The following is a 21,578-nucleotide window of genomic DNA, read 5'->3' on the forward strand; positions in this document are numbered from 1 at the left end:
TGTCCTGAACTCACAGCCTGAACTTGTGACTTCGGCTGAGTCTCAAGCCCTTGCAGCTTCTGTAAAATATGGAAGCTTTATTTCCCTCATCTGTAAAATACAGCTAAGAATGTATGTACCTCAAGAGTCTGTCATGAAGATAAACATTCAGTTAATTAGCCATAATTAAAGAGAATAAGGCAGAGTTATATATACCAATGTGAAAACAGCTCTAAACTATCTTGTTTAAAAACAAGAAAGTGAGGAGGAGATAGCAGCAGTAGCAGACCAGTGTAGTATACTGCTTCTTGCATGACACAGAACGCCATATCTGGTCATGTGTGTGCTTGTGTGGCTGAGCTGTAATTGGAGATTTTAACTTGTTTTCTGTACCTGTATATTTTCCTCCTTCACCTTGGGCTTGCCAGAAGGAAGGGCCGAATTGTACCTGGTGGAGGCTCCCTGCCTGGAGATGCCTTCAAGGCTCTGGAGCCTGGGGTGGGGTGGGGGAGTGCGATGACTCTGCCTGTAGCTGGTGACTCAGTTGGTAAAGAATCTGCCTGCAATGCAGAAGACCTGGGTTCGATCCCTGGGTTGGGAAGATCACCTGGAGGAGTGCATGGCAACCCACCCCAGTATTCTTACCTGGAGAATCCCCATAGACCAAGGAGCCTGGCGGGCTACAGTTGATGAGGTCGCAAAGTGTCAGACAAGACTGAATGACTAAGCACAGCACAGCAACTCCATCAGAACCACTACAGCTATTTCTTAGGCCAGCAGCCTAGAAACAGGACTCCGCTACATCACAGCCAGGTGCTCACCCATCACCCCTGACAACTCCTGGCTGCGCCCCACAACTCCTGGCTGGGCCCCCTTGACTTGGCTCCATCTCTGACTAATTTAATATATACATGTATCCCTCATGCCCCTGCAGTGACCCAGCAATCAATCAAGGAGAGTCGGTGGGACCTGGATACCTGGAGAGGGACACTTGGATTCTCCCTCTTCCAGCTATGGAAAGACATGAGGACCTCTCAACTGTGGTTCTCTGGAATGGGGCACCAGGAGCTGAGGTGGGAGAGAACTGATTATTGAAACCCCCACGTCTTAGTCCTCTCCTTTTTGGCCTGCCTCCTGAGCAGCACCCTCCCTGGCTCTGTTCCTCCTTCATCTCACAGCTGCTGCATCCTAGCAGACGCTGAGGGCCTGACGGTTCTTCGTTTGAATCTCAGCTCCATCACCGTTGTGACCATGAGCAAGTCATTTAATCTGCTCTCGTTAGTTTCCACATACATGAAATAGTGAGAATTATAATACCCACTTTATAGGGTGATGCTGCTGCTGCTGCTAAGTCGCTTCAGTCGTGTCCGACTCTGTGCGACCCCTGAGACGGCAGCCTACCAGGCTCCCCCGTCCCTGGGATTCTCCAGGCAAGAACACTGAAGTGGGTTGCCATTTCCTTCTCCAATGCATGAAAGTGAAAGTGAAGTCGCTCAGTCGTGTCCGACTCTGAGCGACCCCATGGACTGCAGCCTACCAGGCTCCTCTGTCCATGAGATTTTTCCAGGCAAAAGTACTGGAGTGGGGTGCCATTGCCTTAGTGAAGATTAAATAAGATAACATGGGTAAATGCACAGCACAGTGGCAAGTGCATAACAAGCACTTAGTAAACATTAACTAGAATTACTGAGGAGGAATCATTAAACTAAACTAATGGGAATAGTTTCATTACAAGGATAATAAGAGATAGTGGACCCCTTATAACATTTGCTCTCTGAAAAGCAAGCCGATCATTGTCCATCAGAGACTGGCTAAAATAAGAGCTGAAGTTATTCCCCCATGGTACTCCCAACTCTCTGCTACAATGAGAAGGAAGACTGCCTGGCACAGAGCAAGTATTTAATAGCATTTTATTGGATAGCATTGGGGAAATATAAAACAAACAAAATGTCCTCTTAACCCGGAAAACCCCTCTACAAGAGTAGCAGAAACAAAACAAAGAAAACAAAAGTTTTATTGTTGAATAAGCATTACACCAAAATGTGATGCGCATCGAAGAGGGTCAGAGTATGTCACCCCAAAACATGTCACTCTGGCATAAGGAGTATCTTGAGCTGGAGGCAATTGAGAAAAAGGAGACACAAGAAAAACTGTGCCCTCTCCTTTCTGCTAGGACTCAGCTGGGGCATGTGGGATCTAGTTCCCAGACCAGGATTTGAACCCAGGTCCACTGCATTGGGCTTCCCATGTGGCGCTAGTGAGAAAGAACCCGTGAACCAGTGCAGGAAATGCAGGAGATGTGGGTTCGATCCCTGGGTCGAGAAGATTGCCTAGAGCAGGACATGGTCACCCACTCCAGTATTGTTGTCTGGAGAATCCCATGGCAGAGGAGCCTGGCGGGCTACAGTCCACAGGGTCACAAAGAGTTGGACACGACTGAAATGACTTAGCATGCATGCATGCCCCTGCGTTGAGAGCTAAGAATCTTAGTCACTGGACCACTAGAGAATCCCTAAACCCAAGCCCTCTTGATGTGTAGATTTATAAATAGAGGGGCAGATGGATGAATTGAACCTGGGAGGAAATGAAGAGTTTTTAAAACTGCAAATGAGCTTGAAAACTAATGCTGGATGCTGTGGGAAGTCTGGAAAATATTACGCTGCCTCTAAGTTCACCAAGGTAATGCCTTCTCAATGCCCTTTTCACTCCAGTGTCTGGGTTCAGTACACATCATCCCCAAAATTCCAACGTTGGTAAAAGTTTTTGATTCATTTCAATGGTAAAATTGCAAACTAAAATGATTGCCGATTTTAATTTTTGCACACAAGTCACGCCCTCAATGATTTGTTTCCTGTGTCTTCCCCGACCATCCCAGTTTTGCAGGAAGAAGCTCAGTGTGGTTCCCAGCACACAGTCAGTTTCCAGGAGACAAGTGCTGAGATTTTACTTTTAATGCCCCTTTCCTTTTAACTTCCTTGGCCCATCATTCAAAACCTTATCAGAGGACTTTCTGGAGGGAAGAAATTTCTTCCCTTTCTTTTTCTCAGAAAGATGGCTCTGCAATTTGGAAATGTTACTTTTAAAATATTTTTATGATTTAAAAATTTTTTTTTCCCAAAGAACATAATATTTGCTCAATAGCATTCTGATATTGTGCAGTGTAGGTGGTAAAATTTTAGAATTGTGTCTGATCCTACCCTCAGGCTGGCGTTCCCATGCTCACTTACCTGATTTACTATGAGGATTTTAGGGATACACACACACGTGTGTGTATAATACATGTAACACAACCAAAAAGCATTTATTAGGGCCCCATGAACATGAAATATTGCCATGGACTTGATACTGAAAATCAGAGTAATCTCTGCCCTGTCTACTCTCAGTCATGCAGAAGACAGACTGAGAGGCAGAAGAGGAAGGGCTAGAGGAAAGGAGAATGAAAAAGCGAGCCCCTTTGCCAGAGAAAACACAGCCCATCACATGGACATGGCTTTAGAAATCAGCACAGGCAGAGTCTATTTATTGACATGGTGGACTGTTATAGGTAGAATTGTGTCCTCCTACCGAAAAAACAAAACAAAAACAAAAACTGAACTCCTAATTCCCTAATACCTGTGAATCTGACCTTATATGAAAATAGGGTCTTTGCAGATTTAATCATGTTCCAAGGAGGTCATTAGTTCAGTAAGTCAGTTCAGTCGCTCAGTCGTGTCTGAGTCTGCGACCCCATGAATCACAGCGCGCCAGGCCTCACTGTCCATCACCAACTCCCGGAGTTCACTCAGACTCACGTCCATCGAGTCAGTGATGCCATCCAGCCATCTCATCCTCTGTCGTCCCCTTCTCCTCCTGCCCCCAATCCCTCCCAGCATCAGAGTCTTTTTCAATGAGTCAACACTTTGCATGAGGCGGCCAAAGTACTGGAGTTTCAGCTTCAGCATCATTCCTTCCAAAGAAATCCCAGGGCTGATCTCCATCAGAATGGACTGGTTGGATCTCCTTGCGGTCCAAGGGACTCTCAAGAGTCTTCTCCAACACCACAGTTCTAAAGCATCAATTCTTTGGCGCTCAGCTTTCTTCACAGTCCAACTCTCACATCCATACATGACCACTGGAAAAACCATAGCCTTGACTAGATGGACCTTTGCTGTCAAAGTAATGTCTCTGCTTTTGAATATGCTATCTAGGTTGGTCATAACTTTCCTTCCAAGGAGTAAGGGTCTTTTAATTTCATGGCTGCAATCACCATCTGCAAATCATCTGCAGTGATTTTGGAGCCCCCAAAAATAAAGTCTGACACTGTTTCCACTGTTTCCCTATCTAATTCCCATGAAGTGATGGGACCAGATGCCATGATCTTTGTTTTCTGAATGTTGAGCTTTAAGCCAACTTTTTCACTCTCTTCTTTCACTTTCATCAAGAGGCTTTTGAGTTCCTCTTCACTTTCTGCCATCAGGGTGGTGTCATCTGCATATTTGAGGTTATTAGGTTAGGTTATTAGATTAGATTATTAAGGAGGTCATTAGAATAGACTTTAATCTGATATGACTGCCTCCTTATAAGAAGAGGGAAATTGGACATGAAATGCAGGGAGAACACCGTCTGAAGACATAGAGACATGCAGACCCAGAGGAAAGACGCCACATGAAGATGGAGACAGACTGGAGCTCTGCTGCCACAAGCCAAGGAGCCTCTGGGACTACCCGAAACCGAAAGAGGAAAGGAAGGATCTGCCCCCGGAGGCTTCAGAGCAAGCATGGTCCTGCCCGCACATTGATTTTGGATGTCTGTTATAGCAGCCTGAGGAAACTAACATGTGGATTCTGTAGGGTATAATCAAAAACCAATTTTATTTTCTTTCCTCTACTGCTAGACCATTCATTGAACTCTCTAGATATCAATGCTTTTTCTGGGCATTTTGAGATATGAGTGGTCCAATTCTGTCTAAAGTCAAAACTTTAGTCTTCATTCCTAATTGTAGACTTAACTCAAGGTCAGAAATGTGCAGTAGTGAAAGGCAGTGTAGCTGGCTTCTTCACTGCTTCCCCACTGACAGGCCGGCCACCTCATTTTCTCCTCACTCATTGTATTGCCTCTAGGGTTGGAGTAAGGGGGCAAATAAATTGGGAACAAAAAAGGGCTTTATTTGATGTGTGCACTTATTATTAGATGGTGAATTCTCTAGATATAAGTCCAATGTTCAAAGTCTATGGAGCACAGATTATAGTTATTCCAAATAATGAATCCACCCTGTAGACCCTGGTAAGGTAGAGCCTTCTTGCTTTAGGGTTCTTGCTTTAGGGTACCCTACTGTGGAGGATGTTCTCTGAAGATCATTTACATCCTATGTCAGTGATGCACCACCAACCCCTACCAACTATGGTCACCTCTCCCCTTGCAGGAAGCACAAAAGACAAAACACTAGCCACCCGTCATAGGCAAAGATCTTACACGGGCAGTTCTATAAAGAAATAGGGTGGTGGTGGTTTAGTCACTAAGCTGTGTTCGACTCTAAAGAAATATACCACTGGCCAAAGAAGAAAATAAAAGAAGCAGCTTCTTTATCCATTCATTTGTTGGTGGGCATTTAGGCTTGTCCCATGTCTTATGTATTGTGAATAGTTCTGCTATGAACATAGGGGGTGAGTGTATCTTTTTGAATTATAGTTTTATCTATATGTATGCCCAGGAGTAAGACTGCTGGATTACATGGCAATATAATTGAAGAATGTTATACTGTTTTCTAAAGTGGCTGCACCAACTTACATTCTTACCAACATTGTAGAAGAGTTCCCTAAGAAAAAGAAATATGTATTTCTTGATTAATTCTAGAAAAAACTAGTTTAGGGTGTTTTATAGTTACTAAAAAACAAATCAAAAACCATATCTGTATAAATTGGGTCTGTTTTTAATGCCCTATTCTAAAACAATCATTTGCCACAGTTGCTGAAAATTCCTCTTTCTAAGGAGGCAACATCTAAGCAATTCTGCCAGTTAGCTCATTCAGTTAAAATATCAATTAAACAAAAAAGAGTCAATGAGTAAAATTTCTAAACATCTCACCAAAGAGGATAGACAGATGGCAAATAAGCATATGAAAAGATGCTCACCTTCATATGTCATTCAGTTCAGTTCAGTTTAGTCACTCAGTCGTGTCCGACTCTTTGCGACCCCATAAATCGCAGCACGCCAGGCCTCCCTGTCCATCACCAACTCCCAGAGTTCACTCAGACTCACGTCCATCGAGTCAGTGATGCCATCCAGCCATCTCATCATCTATCGTTCCCTTCTCCTCCTGCCCCCAATCCCTCCCAGCATCAGGGTCTTTTCCAATGAGTCAACTCTTCGCATATGTCATTAGGGAATTGCAAATTAAAATTATCATGAGATATCATTACCCACCTATCAGAATGGCTAAAATACAAAACACTGACAACACCAAACGCAGACAAAGATGTGGAGCAACAGAACTCTCATTCATTGCTGGTAGAATGCAAAATGGCACAGCCCCTGTGGAAGACAGTTTGGCAGTTTCTTACAAAATTCAACATTCTCTTACCATACAATCCTGCAATAGAGCACCTCAGTATTTACCCCAAAGAGTTAAAGACTATGTCCACACAAAAATCTGCACACAGATGTTTATAGCAGCTCTATTCATAACTATCAAAATTTGGAAGCAGCCAAGATGTCCTTCAATAGGTAAGTGTATAAAAAACTGATACATTCATGTAATGAAATATTACTCAAAAATAAAAAGGGATAAGTGATCAGGGCACAAAAAGATATGGAGGAAAATTAGATGAATATTGCTAAGTGAAAAATGACTATGCAAAGTCTACAGACTATATGATTGACATTCTTTTCTTAATATTTGTTTTATTTTTTACTCATGCTGGGTCTTTGTTGCTGTATGCAGGCTTTCTCTAGTTGCAGAGAGTGGGAGTACTCTCCAGATGACTTGTACAGGCTTCTCATTGCTGTGACTTCTCTTGTTGTGGAGCACAGGTTCTGGGGTACTCGGGCTTCAGTAGTTGCTGCGTGTGGGCTCAGTAGTTGTAGCTCGAGGGCTTAGTTGCCCCACGGCATGTGGGATCTTCCCAGACCAGAGACTGAAACAGTGTCCACTGCGTTACAAGATGGATTATTAACCACTGGACCACCAGGGAAGCCCTATGACTGAAAAAGCAGACTATGGAGACAGTAAAAAAAAAAAAAAAAAATCAACAGTTGCCCAGGGCTGGGGAGAGATGTACGGATGGAGCACAGGGGATATTTAGGGCAATGAAACTATTGTGTAAGATATTGTAAGGGTGGATACATGACATCATACATTTGTCAAACCCATAGAATGTGCAATACAAAGAGAATCGATGTGAACTATGGACCTTAATTAGTCTAATGATGCTTGTGCTTAGTCGCTTCAGTCATGTCTGACTCTTTGTGACCCCATGGACCACAGCCTGCCAGGCTCCTCTGTCCACGGGATTCTCCAGGCAAGAATACTGGAGTGGGTTGCCCTGCCCTCTTCCAGGGTATCTTCGTGAACCAGGGATTGAACTTGGGTCTCCTGTGTCTCCTGCATTGCAGGCGGGTTCTTTATCACTGAGCCACTAGGGAAACCCCAATATAATGATAAAAATTAATAATATATGTCTGAAACTATAATAAACATAAATATATAATAATAAATAGCAAAGAAGAACTAAAGAGCCTCTTGATGAAAGTGAAAGAGGAGAGAGAAAAAGTTAGCTTAAAACTCAGCATTCAAAAAACTAAGATCATGGCATCCAGTCCCATCACTTCATGACAAATAGATGGAAAAACAATGTAAACAGTGACAGACTTAATTTTTTAGTACTCCAAAATCACTGCAGATGGTGACTGCAGATGTGAAATTAAAATACGCTTGCTCCTTGGAAGAATAGCTATGACCACCCTAGACAGCATATTAAAAAGCAGAGACATTACTTTGCCAACAAAGATCTGTGTAGTCAAGCTATGGTTTTTCCAGTAGTCATGTACAGACATGAGAGTTGGACTATAAAGAAAGTTGAGTGCCGAAGAACTGATGCTTTTGAACTGTGGTGTTGGAGAAGACTCTTGAGAGTCCCTTGGACTGCAAAGAGATCAAACCAGTCAATCCTAAAGGAAATCAGTCCTGCATATTCATTGGAAGGACTGATGCTAAAGCTGAAGCTCCAATACTTTGGCCACATGATCTAAAGAGCTGACTCATTAGAAAAGACCCTGTTGCTGGGAAAGATTGAAGGCAGGAGGAGAAGGGGATGACAGAGGATGAGATGGTTGGATGGCATCACCGACTAGATGGGCATGAGTTTGAGTAAGCTCCGGGAGTAGGCGATGGACAGGGAAGGCTGGCATGGGGCAGTCCATGGGGTCACAAAGAGTCGGACACGACTGAGCCACTGAACTGAACTAAATGTATCACAGTGACTCATCAGTTGTAACAAATGGGACATACTGTTAGTAATTTGGGGGAAGCTTTGTGTAGGGAAATGGGGCATGGAAAACTTTATTTTCTGTTTAATTTTTCTGTAAACTTAAAACTGCTATAAAAATAGTTTATTAGTTTAAAAAAAAAGAATCAAGCCAGCTGTTTCAGTAAGTTGACTCTCAGAAAACAATATCCAGTGTTTTGACATGGTCTTGGAGTAACTATAACCTGTGGTACGTTACTGTTTTTCTAGGACCTTTGACTAACATGACTCTGTATGTTAATTCTGTTGTGAAAATATCCACAAGTTTGCAATGGTGAACTGGGAGGTTTTCAGGACCTGTGATAGTGACGATAAGTGATTTCTCTTTGAATGCTTGGTGTCCATTGTCCCCAGTGCCAAGAGTCTCAGTACCTCTGTCCCCCCTCCCCAGCACACCACCCCTGTACTAACAAAGCCTACTCCTAGTGGTGGAATGGCATTGGCATCTCTGCTCTCAAAACTTGGCTTCTTTGAGCTTTTATCCTCTTTTTCATGTGCAGGAGAAAGAGTATTAGAGTACTGCTTAGTTCCTATAAAGACAGTCTGCTCCCACCCCCAGAGTGCATTCATGCTGAGCAGAGAGTTGTAATTGTGCATGCCTTGGCACTGGGCAGCCCGGGAGAGTACCCAAACTGAGGGTAAATCAGAGCTCAGAGTGAACTCTAATATTAATGGCTTCACAAGAAGCTGTAAGACTGGACCTTGAAGAAGGGTCAGGGAGGGATGTGACAGTACTATCTGTGCAGACACATTGATCCTGGGCTTCCAACCCCATATACAGGCCACAGCCCACGCATCCAGTATGACTAGGTCAGCCTGCAGGAGGGTCAAAATCCCAGACAGTCCTCACTGTGAGAGCAGATAGCAGAAGACATGTGGCACATTCCTGGAGTTTTCCCCTCAAGTGTACCAAGCCTTTCCCAACGTCTTGTGCTGCTCTACAAAGACTCCCTGCCAACCTGGTTTTCCACCTACCCCTCCCACCTTTAGCTGTTCTATAGGTAGAACTGTTTGTTTTTTTTTAATTTCATTTATCTGTCTGTGTTGGTCGCAACACTCAGGATCTCTTGTCACATCATGCAGGGTCTTTCGTTGCAGAGCACTAACTCTCTAGCTACAGCACTCAGGCTTAGTTGCTCTGCAGCATGTGGGATTTTAGTTGCCTGACCAGGGATCAAACCAACATCCCCTGCATTACAAGGTGGATGTTTAACCGCTGGACCACAAGTGGAAGCCCCAGTAAACTGTTCTTTAGCTCCTCTGTCTTCTTTGCCCTTATGTAGCTCTTTTTTTTTTTTTTTTTTTTTTTTACAGTTTTCTAATTTAGAAACTAAAGTCATAATTGGGAAGAGGACATTCAAGAAAGTTCACCTTATCTGAGTGAAGCTGACAAGTAGAGCAGAGCTCAAAAGTGGTCTGTTAGCAAGGATGCATCCCCTCAGTGTGAATCAATGGCTTCACATGCATCAGAATCCATACTTGATGCAAAAGACAAAATAGTACATGAGAAAATGCCCTCAAGAAGCTCATAGTCCATGGTAGAGACAGACACTAAAGAGGTGATTAGAATTCCAGCTCCAGTATCTATGCATTAAATCATTCCCATTTGAGATAATTTAGACTCAGGAAGTAGGGAGGATAGAGCTTGAGGATGAGTGCAAACAAGGGAGATATTGTGAATGGTGACGCTAAAATGGAGACATTTTTATTGCAACATTGGGAGAGAGAGCAGAGAAACTGGGAGCCTCTCTCAGGAGAGAGAGAAGTGCAGATGTTTACCAGACTGGTGATCAGAAAGGAAGTGCATGAAGTGATCACAGACAGAGCAAAGGCTTTAGCCTTCTGTAAGAGTGAGGAAGTTGAGATACTTCTATGTAGTCAAGCTTCCCAGCCCTCCAAGCTATTTTGAATTAATGAGATCTGGAAGTTAGGAGCCAACAATTTCAATATATAAAATCAGAAAGCCTTTGAACATTTGGGTAGCAAAGCAAACACAGAAGATAATCCTTTTTATTGGGAAAAATATCTATGAGAAAGTAAAATTTTCACTTTTAAGGGTTTCATTGAAACAGCCAAGGAAAAGAGAGCTTAAAGATTTCTCTCTTAAAAACAATTATTGTAATATTAACACATATATATGGAATCTGAAAAAAAATGGCATATATGATTTTATTTACAAAGTAGAAATAGAGACACAGAGGCAGAGAACAAACTTATGGATACCAAGTAGGAAGGGGTGGTGGTGGAATGAAGTGGGAGATTGGGATTGACCTATATACACTATTGATACTATGTATAAAATAGATAACTGGTGAGAACATACTGTACAACAAAAGAAACTCTACTCAGTGCTCTGTGGTGACCTAAATGGGAAGGAAATCCAAAATAAAGGGGATATATGTGTATGTATAGCTGATTCACTTTGCTGTACAGGAGAAACTATTGTTTAGTTACTTTGACTTTTTGCCACCCCATGTACTGCAGCATCGGAGAAGGCAATGGCACCCCACTCCAGAACTCTTGCCTGGAATATCCCATGGATGGAGGAGCCTGGTGGGCTGCAGTCCATGGGGTCGCGAAGAGTTGGACACGACTGAGCGACTTCACTTTCACTTTTCACTTTCCTGCATTGGAGAAGGAAATGGCAACCCACTCCAGTGTTCTTGCCTGGAGAATCCCAGGGACGGGGGAGCCTGGTGGCTGCCGTCTATGGGGTCACACAGAGTCGGACACGACTGAAGCGACTTAGCAGCAGCAGCAGTACTGCAGCATGCAAGGCTTCCCCGTCCTTCACTGTCTCCCCAGGCTTGCTCAAACTCATCCAACCAAAGTTGGTGATGCCATCCAACCATCTCATCCTCTGTCGACCCCTTCTCCTGCCTTCAATCTTTCCCAGCATCAGGGTCTTTTCTAATGAATTGGCTGTACGCGCCAGGTGGCCAAAGGATTGGAGCTTCAGCTTCAGCATCAGTCCTGCCAATGAATATTCAGGGTTGATTTCCTTAAGGATTGACTGGTTTGATCTGCTTGCTGTCCAAGGGACTCTCAAGAGTTTTCTCTAGCACCAGGATTTGAAGACATCAATTTTTTGTTGCTCAGCTTTCTTTATGGTCCAACTCTCACGTCTGCACATGACTACTGGAAAAACCATAGCTTTGACTAGACAGACCTTTGTTGGCAAGTGACTTTTAATTTCATGGCTGTAGTCACCAACCACAGTGATTTTGGAGCCCTCCAAAATAAACTCTGCCACTGTTTCCACTTTTTCCCCATTTATTTGCCATGAAGTGATGGGACTGGATGCCATGATCTTTGTTTTTTGAATATTGAGTTTTAAGTCAGCTCTTTCACTCTCCTCTTTCACCTTCGTCAAGAGGCTCTTTAGTTCCTTTTCACTTTCTGCATTAGAGTGATATCATATGCATATCTGAGGTTGCTGATATTTCCCCCAGCGATCTTGATTCCAGCTTGTGATTCATCCAGCTCAGCATTTCACATGATGCACTCTTCTATATGGGCTTCCCTGGTGGCTCAGCTGGTAAAGAAAACACCACCATGAGGGAGACTTGGTTCAATCCCTGAGTTGGGAAGATCCCCTGGAGAAGGGAAAGGCAACCCACTCCAGTATTCTGGCCTGGAAAATCATTCTGCATATAAGTTAAATAAGCAGGATGCTAATATTGATGTACTCCTTTCCCAATTTGAACCAGTCCATTTTTCCATGTCCAGTTCCAACTGTTGCTTCTTGCCTCCTGTATACAGATTTCTCAGGAGGCAGGTAAGATGGTCTGGTATTCCCATCTCTTTCAGAATTTTCCAGTTTGTTGTGATCCACACGGTCAAAGGCTTTAGCATAGTCAATGAAGTGGAAGTAGATGTTTTTCTGGAATTCTCTTGCTTTTTCTATGATCCAGTGGATGTTTGATCTCTGGTTCCTCTGCCTTTTCTAAATCCAGTTGTTCTTCTGGAAATTCTCAGTTCATGTACACTTGAAGCCTATCTTGAAGGATTTTGAGCATCACCTGCTAGCATGTGAAATAAGCCCAATTGTACGGTAGTTTGAACATTCTTTGGCATTGCCTTTCTTTGGGATTGGAATGAAAACTGACCTTTGTCCAGTCCTGTGGCCATTGTTGAGTTTTCCAAATTTGCTGGCATATTGAGTACAGCACTTTAACAGCATCATCTTTTAGGATTTGAAATAGCTCAGTTGGAATTCCATCATCTCCACTAGCTTTGTTTGTAGTAATGCTTCCTAAGGCCCACCTGACTTCACACTCCAGAATGTCTGGCTCTAGGAGAGTGACCACACCATAGTGCTTATCCAGGTCATTAAGACCTTTTTTTATAGTTCTTCTGTATATTCTTGCTACTGCTTCTTAATCTTTTCTGCTTCTGTTAGGTACTTGCTATTTCTGTCCTTTATTGTGCCCATCTTTGCATGAAATGTTCCCTTGGTATCTCTCGTTTTCTTAAAGAGATCTCTAGTCTTTCCCATTCTATTGTTTCCTCTATTCCTTTGCCTTGTTCACTAAGAAGGCTTTCTTTTCTCTGCTTGCTAGTCTCTGGAACTCTGCATTCAGTTGGGTATATCTTTCCCTCTCTACTTTGCCTTTTGCTTCTCTTCTTTCCTTAGCTATTTGTAATATTAACAGGAGAAACAAACACAACTTTGTAAAGCAACCATACTCCAATAAAGTTTTATAAAGATTTTTCTATTAAATATATATTAATTATAAAATGTATATTACTATTAATGCAGAATGTTGTTAATACTCTGTTTATCTAATATCCCATCTTTATTATTCTATTTTAGTGAATGTAATAAATAGTGTCAGGGAATCACTTATAACCTCCATTATTCAATCTATATTTTCAAATAAGGTGGTAATTTCCTAGCTGTTGTATTCTGTAGGGGTTGTGGGTTTCTGGCACCTATGTCACAGAGCTGGAGAGAAAATTTACAGTAGATACTATTGGAGAAGAAAGAAAGGCAAGTCCATGTTGATCTTGAGAATTCAAGGCTATCTTCACAGCAGGTGATTTTTTTAGGCTGGGTTTTGAAGGATGAGATGACATTGCCTGGAGACAAAGAAGCAGACATCATAGCCTTTTTCACATCCTGGTCTTTCTCATGGTCTCCTCCATAAGACCATTCTGCCCTTTTTGGGTGTGTCTCCAATATAAGAGAGCTGAGTAGGAGTGTCAGAGTAGTAGGATCAATATTAACAAATCACCTCTATCTATATAACCTCATTGGAGCTTCACAAAACCCTGTGCAACAAATGCCAAAAGCTCAATTTGTAAATGAGGAAACTGATGCCCAAAGAAGCTGAAAAACTTGCCTAAAATCATGCAGATAATAAGGAATGGAGCCAGGATTTCAACAGGTCTTTCAATGCTCAAACCTATATACTTTCAATACTGGTTTACTATTACCCTACACATGTCAGGAGGAATACACCATATCAGCATGGATGTGTTCTATTATGACCAAAAAAAAAAAAAAAAACCCAGCTAGATGACATTTGGAACTATTTTGGAATGGAAAAATCCATTATTTGAAATCTTAAAAAAAAATATTTTGACGTAAAAATGACTCCAATAAATGACGGTAAGTAAGGCGAGTGGGGAGAGAGACAGGGCTAATGCCAGCATTACATATTTAGAATAATGCTAGTTGAACCAACTTTTACAAACACCAAGGAAAAGTAAAGAGAGCATCAGAAATCAATAACACAATTTTAGTGTCAGCTGCATTTAAGTGAGACAGCTCTGACTCATTCAACATGTGATGTCAGGCCAAGCAGGTTACAAGGGGCAAAAATATATTTGGGGGGAAAGTTGGAAAGGGAATGATAAATTTGAATATACCACCTTGGTAACTCATCCCTGTGGATGGAGATAAAAGAAATCATGAGACTTTCTTGGAATGCTGAGGAATCTGTATCCTCTCTTAAATCTTCAGAGCAGGACATAGCATACATTGCCCTGTGTAGAAAGCCAATGCCATATTCAAATCACTGATGACAAAAAGAAGATGAATTCTAGAAAGCCAGAAAGGGAGACAGTCCCAGGAATCAAAACAGGAAGTGTTCTTAAAGCCCCAGTACCTTTAATTCCTACAGGGAAGGAGTGATCTACAGCAGCACAGAAGGAATATCTTAAGTGCCAAGAAGAAGAGGGTCTCTGATGATTCTTAGTGGTCCAGTCCGCAGTTGATAATTTTTCCCTTAGGTGGGATCTTCTGTTAATATCAAGTTAATCCCTTGTTATATACAATTGAACCAACTTTTCTCTATCCTTGGGGCCCCTGATTTTTCTTTTCTCATCCTTTGTCTTCTTGATCTAACATCTAAGGCAGGATCCCTTTGGTTCTGCTGTTGGGAGACAGGGTTGACTTTATATCACAAAACTGACGTTGCTGTTCTCCTCTGTTGTTGTTGTTCAGTCGCTCAGTCATGTCAGACTCTTTGCATCTCCATGAACTGCAGCATGCCAGGCTTCCCTGTCCTTCACTATCTCCCAGAGCTTGCTCAAACTCATGTGCATTGAGTCAGTGATGCCATCCAACCATCTCATCCTCTGCTGCCCCCTTCTCCTCCTGCCCTCAATCTTTCCCAGCACCAGGGTCTTTTCCAGTGAGTCAGCTTTTCTCATCAGGTGGTCAAAGGATTGGAGCTTCAGCCTCAGCACCTGTCCTTCCAATGAATATTCAGAGTTGATTTCCTTTAGGATTGACTAGTTTGACCTCCTTGCATTCCAAGGGACTCTCAAGTGTCTTCTCCAGCACCACAGTTCGAAAGCATTAATTCTTCAGTGATCAGTCTTCTTTATCGTCCAACTCTCACATCCGTACATGACTACTGAAAAAAGCATGGCTTTCACTATATAGACCTTTGTTGGCAAAGTAATGTCTCTGCTTTTTAATACACTGTCTAGGTTTGTCATAGCTCTTCTTCCAAGGAGCAAGTGTCTTTTAATTTTGTGGCTACAGCCACTGTCTGTATTGATTTTGGAGCCCAAGAAAATGAAATGTGCCACTGTTCCCATCTATTTGCCATGAGGTGATGGGACTGGATACCATGATCTTAGTTTTTTGAATGTTGAGTTTTAAGCTAGCTTTTTATTCTCCTCTTTCACCTTCATCAAGATGTTCTTTAGTTTCTTTTCACTTTCTGCAATTATGTTCTACTCTAAGAGGCACAATTTGACCCAAGACTCTCTAAAGCCATGTGACAGAAGGTGTAGGTTTTATTTTATTGTTTGCATTTGTTGTTATCCTTGAATAAAATGATGCTTTATCCAACAACATTCATGAGTTTCTTCCCTAAGTTGTAAAAATTTCTGTTACAAGGATTACTTTTCTGACGATTATTTCTCCCTGCAGAATTTCATGAAGCTCATATACTAGGAAAGCTTGTTAAGATGGGCTATGCGATTCCAGCAGGCCAGAGAAGATGGGCTCCACTGCAAAATATAGGGGCGCGTGGTTTGGTTTATGGCTAAATTTATAGCAAATTCTGAAGCTGTGTCTTCAGGTACTGGGAGCCCCAGGCAAGGGAAACTTTAGAACGTGCACTTTGCGTCCTCCGAGTGAACCAAGCTTAAGTCGTTGCTGGCTCCCAGTGTGCCTTCCAGCTATAAAGTGGCTGCAAAAGGCCACAGCAACTTAACTACATCAGTAACTGCCAGGGTTATTGCGCCAGTGAAGTCAGTGTCCTTGTGATGCCTCTGGGCTGACAGACCAGGCCAACTGGGGGCTGTAACCATGGGCCACACATCTTACTTTCTAAGCCATTCAGGCTTCCTATCTCCAACACCCTTTATTAGATAACCAGGGCCTTGGGTGGTCATGAAATAACCAATTTTCTTTTGGAATTCATTCTCTCTTATTATCTCAGTTCAGTTCAGTCCTTCAGTCATGTCCGACTCTTTGCGACCCCATGAATCGCAGCACGCCAGGCCTCCCTGTCCATCACCAACTCCCGGAGTTCACTCAAACTCATGTCCACTGAGTTGGTGATGCCATCCAGCCATCTCATCCTCTGGCGTCCCCTTCTCCTCCTGCCCCCAATCCCTCCTGCATCAGGGTCTTTTCCAAAGAGTCAACTCTTCACATAAAGTGGCCAAAAGTGTTGGAGTTTCAGCTTTAGCATCAGTCCTTCCAATGAACACCCAGGACTGATCTCCTTTAGAATGGACTGGTTGGATCTCCTTGCAGTCCAAGGGACTCTAAGAAAAAAAAAAAGAGTCTTCTCCAACACCACAGTTCAAAAGCATCAATTCTTTGGCACTCAGCTTTCTTCACAGTCCAACTCTCACATCCATACATGACTACTGGAAAAACCATAGCCTTCACTAGACAGACCTTTGTTGGCAAAGTAATGTCTCTGATTTTGAATATGCTATCTAGGTTGGTCATAACTTTCCTTCCAAGGAGTAAGTGTCTTTTAATTTCATGGCTGCAATCACCATCTGCAGCGATTTTGGAGCCCAAAAAAATAAAGTCTGACATTGTTTCCACTGTTTCCCCATCTATTTGCCATGAAGTGATGGGACCATATGCCATGATCTTAGTTTTCTGAACATTGGGCTTTAAGCCAACTTTTTCACTCTCCTCTTTCACTTTCATCAAGAGGCTTTTGAGTTCCTCTTCACTTTCTGCCATAAGGGTGGTGTCATCTGCATATCTGAGGTTATTGATAATTCTCCCTGCAATCTTGATTCCAGCTTGTGCTTCTTCCAGCCCAGCGTTTCTCATGATGTACTCTGCATCTCTTATTATCTAGGAAGGGGCAAACCCATCTATATTTGTGGTTCAGGCTCTCAGGAGACTGGAAGTGATTGATCTCCACTGTAAAATGAAGTTCTGCAGGATATGAAATACTGTTGTTCAACCAGGAAAACCCTAGATTGTTTATTCTCTTTCACTTCATTGAATTTTTTTTTAATACAAAAGTTACCCATGCTTGTTTTTACAAAGCAGACAGGGAGGAAGCTGCCATTTGACAGCTGGGTCCCCACCGCCACCTGACGCATCATCACCTTGTGGTGAAGTCTGTCCCAGCCTGGAGTGCATCCTTTCACGTCTTTCTCAAAGTGCTTCCACATACATAGCAGCACACAGACATCAGTGCAGCAGTGGACCATCAGTCTACCTCTTCCTGCGGGCATCTCCAAACTTCCCAGTTTGAAATCAGGTTTTTGGATGAAGGACATTTCCTTCATCCTATGCATGTCCAGGCTGCTCAGCGTTTCAGTTAGTGTCCAATCTGCTGTGGAAATAGGATGAAAAGTGGTAAAGGAAACCCCATCCAGGGGTGGGCTCCTGGAGTCAGTGCTCTCTGCTCCCTGAGGGGCCAGTGGCCAAATAAATCATGTTGCTGAGTCCCTGTCTGGTCTGGGCTTGTTGAAGGTGTGAGGGCTGACACAATGAGATAGCTCTGTTGACGCTAGTACAAAAAGCAGAATCTGGAGACTTCTGAGCCAGCAGGAGAAGCTGGGGAGAGGGTGGTTGCTCTCCTTTGATAGCTGGTTCTGGAATATTCTGCAACAGTGAGTGGATTATTCAGGACTCTTACTTCTCCACCTGAGTCTCCAGCTGAGGCAGTGCCAGGGCTCATTAGCACTTCCACTAGAGGCGAAGTCTTGCTGCGAGAGGAGGTGAGAGCAGTCAATTTTGCCACTCATTAGCAACTCTGGACAGATGGGAAGTGGTGGGGAGGTTGAAGCTATTGGCAAAATGAGAGTCTGCTTCTCTGGGGGCACAGTTATCCATTCGAGTCCTTTTGCCCTCAGCTGGTCTCCCAGAGTTGACTGTCCGCTAGTCTCACAGAGCAATGAGCAAGGCAGTCCTTTTTTTAAGTATTAGTTACTTTATATAATAGCTCAGTCAGTCACCAATATCTTGATCCTCTAGGTAATAGCGAGACTGCAGGAGGAAAAATACCCCATGTAAATCAGACATCACAACCATCCTAGTTGTTGTCTTATTGTTCTGGACTAAAGGGCAGATTGTATTCAGAAATAGTTTGTGGTAAAGTATACGTAACATAAAACTTTCCATTTTAACCATTTTCAAATGTACACGTCTGTGACATTCGCAAGGTTCTGCAACCATCTCTATCGTCCATTCCCAGAACTTTTTCATCAGTCCAAACTGAAACTCTGAGCCCATTAAACAATAACCTCTCATTCCCCCTCTCCTCAGCCCCTGGATACCACCTGTTCTACCTTCTGCTCTATGAATTCAACTCTTCTAGGTACCTTATCTAAGTGGAATCAGAAAATACATGTCCTTCTATGTCTGCCTCATTTCACTTGGCATAGTGTTGTCCACTATCAATGCCACCTTGGGGCAGCCAATTCCCTGAATGTAGGGTTTGCAAATAAAATATAGGACACCCAGTCAATTTTAATTTCAGATAAGCAACTAATGCATTTTTAGTAAATATTTTAGTAAATACAAATTTTTAGTATGTTTATACAACATTTTATTAAACATACCTATACCAAGAATCTATTTGCTGTTTACCTGAGATAAAAATGTTTCTGGGTATGCTGTATTTTTATCTGCTAATTCTGATAGCCTTACTTGAGGGATACAGGTTGTAAGTGCCAGAGCTCCTCCGAGAAAGGAGAAATCGTGCTCAAACTCATGTTCATCAAGTCAGTGATGCCATCCAACCATCTCATCCTCTGTTGTCCCCTTCTCCTCCTGTCCTCAATCTTTCCCAGTATCAGGATCTTTTATAATGAGTCAGTTCTTCACATCAGGTGGCCAAAATATTGGAGTTTCAGCTTCAGAATCAGTCCTTCAATGAATATTCAGGACTGATTTCCTTTAGGATCGACTGGTTTGATCTTGCAGTCCAAGACTAGTGAGTGGGACACTCTCCGTCCCGCTTCTGATGTCTATGTCAGAAGCTTTCGCTGTCCTTTTTCACTGTAATAAAACTTCTGCCACACAAAAACTCTGAATGATCAAGCCTGGTCCCTGGTCCTGAAGTTAAATCTTCTTTGGAGATCACAAATCTGACACCACTCACCATAGCTATCAGGACCAGATGCCATGATCTTTGTTTTTTGAATGTTGAGTTTTAAGGCAGCTTTTTCACTCTCCTCTTTCACCCTCATCAAGAGGCTCTTTAGTTCTTTGCTTTCTGCCACAAGGGTGGTGTCATTTGCATATATGAGGTTGTTGCATATATATTTGCATATATATTTCTCCCAGCAATCTTGATTCCAGCTTGTGCTTCTGGCATTACTCAATTCCCATCATTGCTCATCTACCAAATTGATATTTTAAACAAGAATGTACGATTTCTAACTGTATTGCATGTGTGCTTCATTCTCCTGTGCAGAATTCTGATAGCAAAATATTATGAAAGACTGACAGATAAAATAACAAAAGATTTGGAAACGGGCAAAAAAGATCACAGGCTGTCTTTTCAGTGATGTGCTGGGCCCTGTCTAGTGGACTTGTATCTCTCTAATGATAAAGCAATTTCACAACCGCAATAGAAGTAGAAGTTAAAGAAGACTGAGAGTAATGGTTCTTATCCACAGCAATGCCAACAAATATTGTTCTGTAGGGCTAAATTGCTTCTGCGTGTTTGTCTGGATCTGTGTTCTTCAGATTCACCTTTGAGTCTGTTTGAACATCTTCCTGGTACCCTAGTTAATTAAAATATCTAATGTGTTCATTTCAAATTTGTATGAAAGTATGATTTTATCTTTTGGGAAGTTATACCTCAGGAAGTTCAACTCGAATTCAGCTGGCAGTTAAACCTCCCGGCTCCACAGTGATTTCTCCCTCCTCTGAGGAGCTCTGGCACTTACAACCTGCATCCCTCAGTGCATTCAAGCAGGGCTGTCAGAATTAGCAGAGAAAAAGACAGCATGCTCAGGAACATTTTCATTTCAGATAAATAGCAAATAGATTAGTATAGGTATGTTTAATAGAATGTTGTATAAACATACTAAAAATTTGTATTTACTAAAAATGCATTAGTTGTTTATCTGTAATTAAGATTAACTGGGTGTCCTGTATTTTATTTGTGAACCCTACATTCAGGAAATCGACTGCCCCAAGGTGACATTGATAATAATTAAAGTGAGAGAAAGCTATCATACATACCTCATGCATTGCTAAGCATTTTTATCCTCTTAACAACCCTATAAGGAGGGTACCATTATCTGTATTTTACAGTAAAATAACCAATGTTGATAGAAATTTAGTGATATACATAGTCAATGCATAGTCAATGGTAGGTCTCTGGTTCCAGAGTGTCTGCTCTTCACCACCGTGTTAACTGCCTCACTAACCCTCTCTGGAGGTACTTAAGCAGTAGAGGGATAACTATCCATCAGGGGGTGATTATCCATCAAGGGGTGACCAGGGGCCGACAGAAAAGGTGCCTAATTCCTTCAGTTTAACTATTCTGTCTCATGAAGCCTTGCATTCTCTCTTTTCTTCTGTATGTTTTTCCCTTGTCTTTGAGAATCACAACCATATCTTTGGCCTCTTGTGTTAATAGAGTACCTCTTAGATATTGTCCAGGATTGCTGTTGAATAAAAATACTCTGACTACTAAGGAGAAATAAGAATGGGTGTGTGTGTGTGTGTGTGTGCGCGCGCGCGAATGTGTGCAAGTACATACGTATGTGTATTTTGCAAAAAGAAATACAGGAAAAATAAAAACTAGTGAAATTGGTTACTTACAATGAGAGATAGATAGAAAGGAGCAGAAGAGGTGTAGGAGGGAGTAACGTTTCTCTGAGTATAGCATTTTACCTAGTTTTCATTTTGAAAGTGTGCTAATATTTATTTTTAACTAAAACAACAGGGATGGGAGTCGGGGAAAACTGAATTCAAACAGAAACAAATAACTAGGTTTCAAGTGAGTAATGTAATCACACAGAAGAGAAATAGAGAACTAATGCAATTAATTTTTGAAGGCAATATTTTAACTATACATCCTCAGTCTAAAGACAAAGAGGTGTACAAACAAATCTCAAACTCTCAGTATGTTTTCTGCTGGTAGAAGTAAGGATGTAGCAATTCTGAAATTATTTTATGTATATTGTAGAACT

The sequence above is a fragment of the Bubalus kerabau genome, chromosome 9, assembly GCF_029407905.1.
Source record: "Bubalus kerabau isolate K-KA32 ecotype Philippines breed swamp buffalo chromosome 9, PCC_UOA_SB_1v2, whole genome shotgun sequence".
In the NCBI taxonomy this organism is placed as follows: domain Eukaryota; kingdom Metazoa; phylum Chordata; class Mammalia; order Artiodactyla; family Bovidae; genus Bubalus; species Bubalus kerabau.